We start from the raw sequence: 12,309 nt of genomic DNA on the forward strand, positions 1-12,309 counted from the left end.
TGTCAAGACCTCGGGCCGATATTCTCCCAGTACGGCCCTCGCCCTTGGTTAATAAGATCTATATACCGCAACGGAAAATTGTGATCGATTTGTTGATAAGTCCCTGTGCTTTGATTTTTAACGCATCTGCCATTTACTTAAGTAAAAAACTATAATCATAAAAGAATATAAACTTTATTGTAAACTTTTAAAAACAGTTTCATACGTTTGAAATAGATTATTGTTCTGAACAATCTGGCTTGATCTTCATCTCAACTTTGGTGGCACATACGTCCGGGCTTTTACTCCAGCTATCCCACATCATACCATTCTTTTGTTGATATTACCGCTGAGATTCGAGTAACCATAGTCATCTGAATCTTTAGGAAACCACCAGGCTCCAAGTGTTTTAGAAAAGGTCGTGTTGCTTTTAGTTATGGTTGAAAATTGGGCCTGGTTATTTCCATCAAAAGAATCTTTAGCATATCCTTCAGAAAGAGGGAGAGAAAGAAAGAATATATATACATATATAATCAAGGTAGTTTATTCAGACAACGAAAGCTTTTAAAGCGAAAACGAATTTTATCATACCGAGGAGAAAAACACTTCAAGATAAAGAGAACCATCATGAGACACAAACTGCACTGCCGTGGAGATGTCAGCATTTCAAGAGTTTGATGAAGCCCCACGGCCTGAAACTATAGTATTTCATAGCATATTCAATATTCATAGTAGTTATGACTTGAAAAGTAATCTACCTCTAGAGATCTCTCCAACAATCAACTAATAATTTTCAATTCCGACTCAGCCACGAACAAGTCGTATTCGGCGTAAAAACGATTAAGTGCAATTTCCAGATCTACTCGAAGCGTGTTCTTTGTTCTCCAAGTAAGGCGGTTCATCTTGTCCAGTCCTAACCAATACTCGCCATTCGGATCACCGAAGCTATTCTTGTACTTGCACCAGCTTTGATAAAAACTGACGGAGCCGTTCAGTCTCTTGTGGATTACTGTCCATCCTCCTCCAGTTGTGTTCTGGTCACAGTACACATTGAAGGCACCTAGACCATCAGGGTCAATCGTATAGACACCGCTGGTTGTTTTTCCATCCTTGTACAGCTCAGCACAATTAGCTGTGAAACAAAAGATGCCAGTGATAAGTGAAAAGAAAGACGTTAAAAAACAGGAAATAAGTTTCAAATATAATAGCTAGCTTAATCATTACACGATAATTGTGCTAAAAAAAATATTTGACAGTGAAAACAAACCATGACCTGAGTTTAATCTCGTTGGCTTCACGTGCTGTAATAGGGAGTAATCAAGCAAATTTGCACAACCCGCATAAAGCATTAGCTAGTCTTGGCGGGTGGTAGTAATAAATAAGTAAATACTACACATTACAAGCTAAAGAAGTTTCATTACCACAATAAACTTAAGAGATTTTACAATAAACTAAAGAGATTTCATTACTACAATATTATTGGGGTTATAGGCCTTGCATTAGTTTACTACATTATAAGCTAAAAGATACGTACAGTTGTCATACTAATTAAATACAATAAAATTACTAGTGAGTTAAAACAAGACATAATAATCAAATACAGGCAGAGCAGACTAGAAAGTGGAGAGGAGAGAATTGTGATATACGGATGTGAGCGAAGTACTGCAGTTATAATTTTCGATAATCATTGGTAATGAATTTCAATATAGTAAATGGGCGTCAACATAATAGTCCTCGTATGATGCACGATCCTCGCAGTAGATAGCGCTATTTAAGCAATAGCGAAAATCAGACCTGAAAAAAAAAATTTTACTACATTATAAGCTAAAAGATACGTACAGTTGTCATACTAATTAAATACAATAAAATTACTAGTGAGTTAAAACAAGACATAATAATCAAATACAGGCATGATTAAAATCTCTTAAGTTTATTGTGGTAAAGAAACTTCTTAAATAGCGCTATCTACTGCGAGGATCGTGCATCATACGTATCAAATACCGCAGTTCAAAATATATGATTTTCATATATTTATTCTATCTCATTTATCACTTTCACGGGTTCATTACAAATCAACTTAACGGCCTGCTCTCAGTTGGCTTGTTAGCTCAATTGGTAAGAGCGCTGCACTAGTATCGCAGAGGTCAGTGGTTCGAGTCCCGTACAGGCCTGATTTTTTTCAGGTCTGATTTTCGCTATTGCTTAAATAGCGCTATCTACTGCGAGGATCGTGCATCATACGTATCAAATACCGCAGTTCAAAATATATGATTTTCATATATTTATTCTATCTCATAATAGTCCTCAATCCCAAGTATAGTCAAAAGCAACTTATGAATTTTCCTTTTAAATGCTCTTTTCGTGAGCTTACGCAAGTCAGGGTTTAGACAGTTCCATAACCTCGCACCAAACGCAGAGAAAGACTTCAATTTCACATGCAATCTAGATCTCTGTACATAAAAATTCTCTGTGGAAGAAAAACGCGTGTTATATGTATGGACGTCAAATGAATTAATAAAAAGTTCGCGAATATTCCTAGGTGTAGAGCTAGTAGAAACGTCATGCATTATGGCAGAAATGGTTTCAAAATAGAGCATATTAATGGGTAGGATACTCGAAGTTATAAAAAGAGGGATAGCATGAGATATTTTTCTGGAGAAGAAAATCAATCGGAGTGCACGCTTTTGTAAGGTGAGAATCTTTTTTAAATCACTCTGAGCTGCCTGGCCCCAAGCAGCTATACCGTAGAGCGTGTAGGGAAAAATCAGCGAACGGTAAATTTAAAGAAGGGTACTTAAAGGTACATGACGTCTAAGCCCAGCAATTATACCGACTATTTTGCTAATCTTCGAAGCAATATGATCAATATGAGGCCTCCAGGTTAAGATCTTGTCAATTAGTACACCCAAAAATTTTACATCATCTTTGTATTCAAGAAGTGTGAATCCATTGTTGTTGTTATTCATTATTCTTCTACATAGCTGATGATTAATTCTTTTTTGTGCTGGCCTAAAAACGGCAAAATTTTATTTCTTCACGTTAATGGTTAGTTTATTAGCATTAAGCGAATCACAAACATATTTTAGCTCATATAAACTACGGTTTCCACGGATTTCAAGTCCTTGTCAGCACATAACAGGCTTGTGTCATCAGCAAACAGATAAAAACCAAGTTTATTGCTACAAAGATAAATGTCATCAATACAAATCAAGAAAAGTAAGAGGCCTAACACAGATCCTTGTGAAACTCCAGTTACCGAGTTTTTCTTAGATGAAATATGGCCATTATCAATATGCGCTTTTTGCGTTCGATTAGTTAAGTACGACGAGAACCACTCATGTACAATACTTCTTATCCTATAATGGTGCAATTTATCAAGTAGAATAGTGTGATTGACAGTATCAAACGCTTTTTTAAAATCGAGAAAAATACCACATGTGAACATTTTCTTGTCCATATTAGTTTGTAGTGTATTCACTGTGTCCAAAATTGCATGCTGAGTGGAAAATTTCTCTCTGAAGCCATACTGGGCTTCAAATAATAGTTCATTTTATTCGATGTATGATTTCAATCGGTTGTACATAATTTTTTCAAATATTTTATTGAAGACGGAGATTAGTGAAATAGGACGGTAGTTGCTAGGGTCGGTCACATCTTCGCCCTTGTATATCGGGATAACTTTTGCATGTTTTAGTTTCGAAGGATATTTTCCACTTTGGACAGAGAGGTTGATAAGCTCAGCTAGTGGTGAAGCGAGTATGCTCTTTGCACATTTCAAAACACGAATAGGGCATGAATATAGTCCATAAGCCTTGTTTGGTGGTAAAACCGAGATTTCTAGTTCGATATCTGATGAAATGACTGGTTCAAAGAGATAGGAAGTGGTGAAATTGATATTTGTTAAGTATTCGTTATAGTGATAATTACTATCTTGTACATTTGCCGCTAGCTTTTGGCCAACCGTACTAGAAAAGAAATCGTTTAGTACGTTCGGCAATTCCGCTGGGTTACACGTCATACCATTCCCGTTTAGTCGTTTAAGGCCAACAATGGGTTTTGATTTTCTTTTGTTTCGGTTCAGTACGTCGTTGATTCCAATCCATGTTTTTTTCATATCGTTCATACATCACATTTCAAGGTGAAATGGAGTTTTGTTTTACAGAAACATGCCAAATCGAATTTTGGTTTTACCCGTTGAAAAAGACAAAACAACAACAACAACGGCAAAATTAGGTGAGGCAGGGGACGTTAAAGAACCCACTCTGTGGGTCGATTACTGTGATGTGGTCTGGCCTGTTTACTGAGAATTGGGTGGGAGGGGGGGGGGGGGAGGGAAGGGGGCATCTTCAAATCAGTTTCCTTCGATTGTTTGTAAATTGCTGATGCAGTCCAGCCAAAGTCTCTCGAAAACTGCTACGATGCGTATTTGATCATATTCAAATGCTAATTTGCGCGATATAAATATTAAATTATTATTTTTAAAACAAACAAAACAAAATAAAACAAAAATAATAAAAACAAGAACAACAACCAGTAACCGAAAAATCCTCTCGGAGGACTTCTGTTTTGATTGTCTGATAAACAGCGCCTGCGCGGAAACGCCGGAAGTGTTTTTTCTAAAGATAGACGACGACCGCGACCGAGTTTTAAACTTGGGCTTTTTCTCAGAAAGCCAAGTAATTTCCGAATACCCATTACATGAAAAATATCTACTTCTTATTTCCCCTTGCCTTTTGTCAGAGCTTAATGATGTCTTTTTTCCCACGTCCTTTCAGATGGAGTTCGCGATTACAATGCCACTTAGACGTCTCTTACATCGTATCTTGTTTGTTTTGGATCCGAAGTCGCGCAATCTAGCTTTTTAATCACGTTTTTCTAATCATTTACGTACACCGTTGTCTCTGTTATGTTTGTGTATCCTCTTAAGCTACACATTAGGTCCACAATAACCTGACTACCAAATGTTACTCTTTCATCTTGTTCTTCTCATGGCCTGTGTGGTCCATGACCTTAAACGGAAGTTATTGAAGAGGCACTGTTTACGGCGGGATACTGTTTATTGTGTTGCCTCAACCAGCTTCTAGATGATCACGTTTATACAACTTCCTCCTTAAGGCTACTCAAGGTGACTGATTAAAGGCATAGATTTCCGATGAGTTTAAAAGGTTAAGTCATGTTGTGAGTTTGCGCACTAAGTTCTTCCAGTTTGACACTGATATTTGTCAAATCGCTGTCGATCCCCAAAGTAATCTACTGTTTTCCAGTTTATAGCTATTCACTGTGCGGATAATTCTTGCTCCGACCGTTCTCTGAGAGCTTCTCAAACACCGTGATCTGATAACAAACATGAAAGCTGGCACCAACATGACAGCTTTATTCTTAATAATCATAAAGACTCAAGTAAAATGTCAGTGATGAGACAGGCAAAAAAACAAAAACAAAAAACAAAAGTGAAATTAATCTGGAGCAACTCGCAGAAAATAATATGAGGAATACAATGTAAATCAAACAAAGAGGGGAGGCAGGAAGTGTAAAACATTTGATACAACTGCTGGCAACAGACCATTTCCTAATTACATGTCTGTACTCTAGGTGCCTGGTACAGGGTATGCTTAATAGGTTGGGATGCACTCTGCTCGTGTAGAGTTTAAGATCTATCGATCTACCTGAAGGCGTGCAATTGAACTCGGTAATCCTGCAGACAATTTCTATTTCACATTTGGAGGGCTGCTTCCCTTGCTAGTAAGCACCCCATTCCTAGCCGAATTATTTAATCTTATTACTGTCTGATTTTTTCATCCATTCATTTATTAAATTTTACAGTCTGAAACTATATTGCAACCGATCAGTGCAGCTTTTACTGAATTGGATCAGGCTTCACGCATCAGAATGACGTCTGTTTCCCTAATTAACTTCCCCTTTACTGCTGGTGGCGCTTTTTAAGTTTTAAGTTTAATCCATTCGCCATGGGAGTGGCAGGAGAAAGGAACAGGACTATCGTCCCAATTGACACCTAACCCCTTTGTACCCACCATCCCACCCCGGGGAGGACATCCATCACACAGTAATCTCGTACGTGGGAAATTAACGTCTCCTACCCCCAACCCTGCAGGAGACGGGACCTTCATACATTCGACCCTACCCGAAAAGACTAGAATATCTAACCATTTCTAGATGTTATGGAAAGGTAGCAAATTCTTCTCAATTGTTTTAAGACCTTGAGTGTTGGTTCGGCTGGGGCTCGAACCCTCGACCTCCCGCACAACAGTCCAGTGCACTATCCATTGGGCTAACTGGGCGGCGGTGATGACAAGTCTCTTTGCTTCGAAACATGCAGCCCCGATGCCTTGCCAAATCGACAAAGGAGGCTCACTGAAAGAGATGCAAGAACAACTTGGACAGATTCAATTGGAAGTAAATTTTTCAAAGGAAAACAAGAGAGCAGGAATATGTAAGTAAGATTATTTCTCTCGTGTGTAGTCGGGTAATTGTTTGACACCTTTTTTCGCAGTTTTGTGTAAGATATTATGAGAAATTTTGACTTTTACAACTATTACATTTTTTTCGAAATGAAGTAAGGATATTGTATTCGACAGATTTCAGAAATTTTATCAGCAGCCCTCTATCCTCCACCAAGATAGAATTACTTCTGACTTGGCCACAAAAAAAAAAAAGAAAGAAATTCACCTGTCTACGCTACTGACTAGACTTGGTGCGTACCCAGTGCGTACCCAGCCTTTATAGTGATGCATCTGCGGACCTGTGTCACCTCATGCACTCCAGGGATGCAGCTGTCTTGATACCACAATTACCACATACTAGTTCTCTTTGGTGATAATGTCATCTTTTTTTATACCAAACTATTAATCTAACAATGATTCAGTCGGTATTTGAAAAAAAATAATAATAAAATAAGAGTGCTTAAGCTGGCGTGCAGAAAATTGTGTGACCTTCAGACTAGAAAGCGAAATGGAGATAGAGTATCATGGTTTTATAGGAATATCTCATCCCTCGTGGATATGCGACGATGAATAATCATATTATTGAAAGAGCCTTGCGTACAGAGATATAGGTGACCTTACAACTTCTAAAAGACAAAAAGTAAAGCGGAAGTGGATACTGAAAGAAAAGAGACGACTACACTTTCACATAACCTCTATGTTCCTAACAAATATGTTCCATGACAAATATCTATTGATGACACAAAACAAAAAACAAAAAAAACAAGGAGACAAATGCTAAATGAACTTTGCGTGCGAAGGAAATTGAATCTCAGGCTTTTAGGAGAAAGAAAAAAAAAATACCCTTTCACTTAACCTGTATGTTCAATAGGAATAATTCATCACTCGCAGATGTTTGTTGATAAGATATAAAAGAATAACAACAACAAAAAAAAAAAAACAAACAGAAAATAAAGGAGCTTTGCTTGCAAAGGAAACTGACCCTCCGACTTAAGGGGAGCAGAAACGTGACGCTCGTGTAAAAGCGGTAGAAATGGGAAGAGTTTGAATGAATATTCCGCAAACGTTAGGCCGTTTCTTTTTCCTTTCACTATGGGTTAATATAATTTGATATATTTTGAATGTGTAGAAGAATTTTTCGTGCGTTTTTGTCACGTATCATCGTTCTCAAGGACAAACGCAAGCACTGTTCTTTAGCATGTAATTTGAGACCGGTTTTCGAGAAGGTCAAATTCGTGGTAGTTGGAAGCCTTTCAAAGATTTGGATGGCCACTTTGATCCTTCTTCAACAGCTCTGACAAAACGCGCTTACACGCGCTTTGTCAGAGTTTGAGACCCTTTTGTGGAGCGAAAAGGCCCATTGTTGCGTTTAGTGTGTTGCGTTACATAGTATTACTACTGCAAGGACATTTATCAATCGTGTTGTAAATCTACATTCCTAAGTGAAGGAAAATTAACTAATCGCGAGTGTTGTGTGGTAAATCTTCTATCTTGATCATCGAATGAAGGACAGTTTAATTAGAGCAATGAAAAGAGTCACTTGATCCATGAAAAACTCTACATTGTGTGAGACGACACGCTGGAAAGCCGGAAAGCAAAAAGCACTCGACCGCGGAAAGGTGTTGATAGGCCTGTGCGTCTCCTACTTTAGCTCTTGTTAGGATAACTCTTGATAACTTTCCTTTACGATTTGATAAGAGGCCAACCATTTAACTCTTGAGGGGGGTGGATGATTTTGAAAAAAATCTTTCCTGCAAGCGCTTGTTGGAAGAATAAATTGCATGCAGCCCAAATGTAACAGAAAAAAGAGCATTTAGAACAGAAAAAATATCCTGCCCAGCAGATGATCAGAAATCACCCAACCCCCTCAAAAGTTAAATGGTCGGCCCCTAATAAGGGTCAGTTTTGAGGTGTTATTTCCCCATCTTTATGTTCATGAGCTTTGGCAACTGCCGGATGAGATTGTCTTACAAAAGGCAATATTTTCTTCCGTGCGCGCGCTATTTTCTTTGTTTCAGAATATACTTCTCTCCTGAAGTAATAACGCCAGAGATGCGTTTCTCAAAACCCTCATATAGGTTTCCTCTATTCTCGAAGGGTATTTTGAAACTCTGTACGTTTTTACTAAACGTGGAGCGCGACAAATTCGTTCTTATGGGGCGTGGGGCTTCTCCTTTTACAAATCCCGTATTTACGCTAGGAGGAAAAAGTTCATGTATTACAAGGTCTCTGTATCTTTAAAATGGGTTTGCATGTTGAGGGTCCATTCCCTGTTAAATAACTTGTTTCTAGAAATATAATTTCTGATTCTGACATTATCCATCCTGCCATCAGTTGTGAGTGTAACTGTTGCCATTGGTGTCCAGATTCTTAGGCAGATTGTAGTTTGGAATTTTTCTAAATAACGTCAGTTGCCTCCTGAGAACGAATTCGTGGCGGAGGGATGACAGGAGCCGCGCAAGCCCGTCAAACCTTTTAACTTTCGAAGGAACGGCAACCGACAGTGAATCTCTATTACAATCCACGTATATTCACGCTATCTCGCTGCCACCAAAGAAGTTCACTCCAACGCGACAAGACGCATATGTCTCAATTTTTGTTTTACGACCATGATGCAACGCAATCAAAGTGCGCACGCCGCCTGACGAATAGTTGACAATAGCCATTTAGCAAAATGTGTGGGTTGGTATTTATTTCTGACTAATCATTCATATCGTGGGGCTACCCGTTTGGCCTAATTTTGCTAGTGCCCAGGCTGACCGCGTCGTAACGAACTTTTGACTGCACAGGATTTGACCGACGCGCATTCTAATGGCGTTGAAATGGTGGTCAATTTGAGATTTTCGCTGGGTTGGTTGCTCGACAACCCAGCTTTTGTGGGATTTGTTTTAGTGAACTTGAAGGGCAACTATTTGGCTTTCGTGCTGCCAAGTCTCGATTCAAGGGGAAGTATTTAAGTGTGTTTTCCGAGCGATTTTGGCGAGCGTGTGTGAGACAGAGCTTTCCTACCTTCCCTTTTATTTGGTAGTGCTAGGACGTTAAGCTGAAACACAGCAAAACGGCCTCAAATCGCGACAAGAACAGCACAGACTACTCTGTATGAAGGTAAGACTTTATTTCTTTGATTATTTCACACAACTTTAAATTTACGGAGCTCAAAAGCAAGTCCAACTGAACCACTATACAAACTCTATAATAATCCACTGTAAAAGAGCCTGTGACAGAGCCTGTGACAGAGCCTGTGACAGAGCCTGTGACAGAGCCTGGGCCGCCTGTGGACTAATATGTAAGGCTCGGCTAGGTTTTTGAAACTTCAACCGTGACGCTGTTTCATGACGTCATTGTATAGACAAACTTTCTATTGCCCAGACTGATAAAATATATCGGTTGAGTCTTGATGATGTTCAGAAAATATATCAAGGAGTCAGGAGCCAGTTCTACGGTAAAATTCGTAACTTAACTCGATGGCATGATGCTTTTATAAACAAAGAAACAAGAAAGTATCTCTAAACGTAATGCTATTTGTTGCAAAGACGATTTTGTGACCTGAAATTTCGGAGCAGGGGAGTAGGGTTGGCGTAGTGGTGAGAGCGCTCGCCTTCCACCAGTGTGTCCCGGGTTCGATTCCCGGACCCGGTGTCGTAAGTGGATTGAGTTTGTTGGTTCTCTACTCTGCTCCGAGAGGTTTTTCTCCGGGTAGACCGGTTTTCTCCTCTCCTCAAAAACCATCATGATTTGAATTTATTTAATTTAGAGTTTATTTGCAGTTACACATGAACCCACAAGCTGTTCAGCTTTAAACATTATCGTGTCTAAATAAAGGTGTTTATATAATTATCATTATTATTATTATTATTATTATTATTAGCCTTACAACGCCAATGATTGAATCTTCTGCTTTGTCTACATTTGTTCCAGAAGTCTATATTAGCGCTATTCCTTATCAGTCTATTTAATGACGTCGAAACAAATCCTGGTCCAGTAATGAACAACCTAGGTGATGTTTCGGCCAATTTTCCTCATTGTCGTGGGTTGAAAATTGCTCATTTCCACGTACGAAGCATACTTGGTAAGATGGACGATCTGAAACTGCTTTTAAGACAAACCGTTTGATGTCTTCACGATCTCTGAAACCTGGCTGAACACTATTATAAAGAATTTTAAAATTCAGATTCCGGGCTGGTTCTCTAATAATAATAATAAAAGATTTATACCGCGCCAGTATCCTACTGTTCAAAGGCGCCTACAAAAACTTTAACATTAAAGTGCCACTATGATCAAAATTTCGCATTGCCTTTTCTTTTCACTTCTGGAAACTAGAAGTAAGAAACACTTACCCTGCCAAGTTTAATCGCAAAATTCTCACGGGAAGTATGATTATTTCAATCTTGTTTTTCGTTTTTGGTCGCCCGCCATTACTCAATTCAAAAATGGCCGAGTGTGGCAAAAAGAGTTGGCACTAGTTGGAGCCCTTCGGAAGTGACGTCATATGCGCAGCTCGACCTAAAAAACGTGGCTAAATTTGTACGCAATTTGGAAGAAGAATTCGAGGAAGAATACATCTTATAAAACGCCTAGAATTTCCACTGTGGAAGCTCTCACAACGCACGAAGCATGATGCGAAAGTGCGCATATGACGTCACAGGCCAACTCATGTGTAAAACCGCTTTTCAGTTCAGTCGCTGGCTCTTGGTTGCGAGCTGAGTAATGGCGGACGGGTTTTTCATGAATTTCGGCCAGCTATATCAAGGTGTATTTCGCTTCCATCGACCTAAAAACTATCGCATAGTACAATTCTAACCATATTAACTTGATTCGCGCTAAAAAATGTCAAAACCAGGGACAAAAATTTTCGTCGTAGTGCCACTTTAACGCTTAAGACAGCTAATATTAATTATAAAAGGCTTTTCTAAAAAGAAAAGTTTTTAATCTATGATATTTATTCGCGACGGAATCCCTTATCGCGTCAGACCTGACTTGCCCTCAATCGCCGAGTCGTGTCTTGTTGAAGTATACCGCGCTAACTGCAAGCCGTTGTTTATTTTGTCAGTCTACAGACCCCCTGGCCCTTTAAATGAGGGTTTTATTCTTACTTTGGATTCTGCCTTGTCGTCTATCCCTACTAGAGCGGAAATTGTTTTACTTGGAGACTTAAATGTCAACTTTCAAGCTGGTCGCTCTTCAACTCAGTCAACCTCGAAACAAAAGCTCGTTAGACTTGCAAACACTTATCATTTGGAGCAGCTTATTGTTGAACCAACCAGGATATATGTGAGCTCATCATCTCTAATTGATGTCTTGTTCGTGAACAGTCGCAAGATTGTTGATAGTGGTGTTATTTACCTGCCCATCAATGACCATTCAGTCATTTTCTGCGTTATCAAAGGTGGTGTGAAGAAAGCTCCCTCGAGGTTTATTGAGTTTAGATCCTATAAACATTATTGCAAGGACGATTTTATTAAAGAGCTTGATGAAGTCAACTGTCATTTAATCGACATCTCAGACATTGACTCTGCTGTTTCTACCTAGCTGGTCTACTTTGTTCACAGACGTCGCTGACCGTCACGCACCCATAGAGAAACAACGAGTTAAAGGTTCTAGTGCTCCTTGGTTAACGCTCGACCTTTCCACCGCCAGGCGAGAACGTGATTTTTATCCCCGCAAAGCAATCAGATCAAACTGTCCTTTCATGTGGAAAAAATTTAAGACTCTCAAGTCGCTAGTGAACAAACAACTCAGGGAAAGCAAAGCTACTTATTTTCGGGACCTTATTCAGAAAAACAGTGGCAACTCTGCTGAACTTTGGAAAACACTTAACGAAGTCACATCTCGCAAACATTTTTCCCTTTGTCGTTTATTGAATCTGACG

General features: G+C 39.1%; 1 pseudogene; it reads right to left on the bottom strand.

Annotated features, from left to right (window-relative positions):
- Positions 1-217: 217 nt before the first annotated feature.
- LOC148741116 (angiopoietin-related protein 7-like) overlaps positions 218-12,309 on the bottom strand; it is a 12,360-nt pseudogene continuing 268 nt past the window's right edge.

Source organism: Stylophora pistillata, chromosome 1, assembly GCF_964205215.1.
Source record: "Stylophora pistillata chromosome 1, jaStyPist1.2, whole genome shotgun sequence".
In the NCBI taxonomy this organism is placed as follows: domain Eukaryota; kingdom Metazoa; phylum Cnidaria; class Anthozoa; order Scleractinia; family Pocilloporidae; genus Stylophora; species Stylophora pistillata.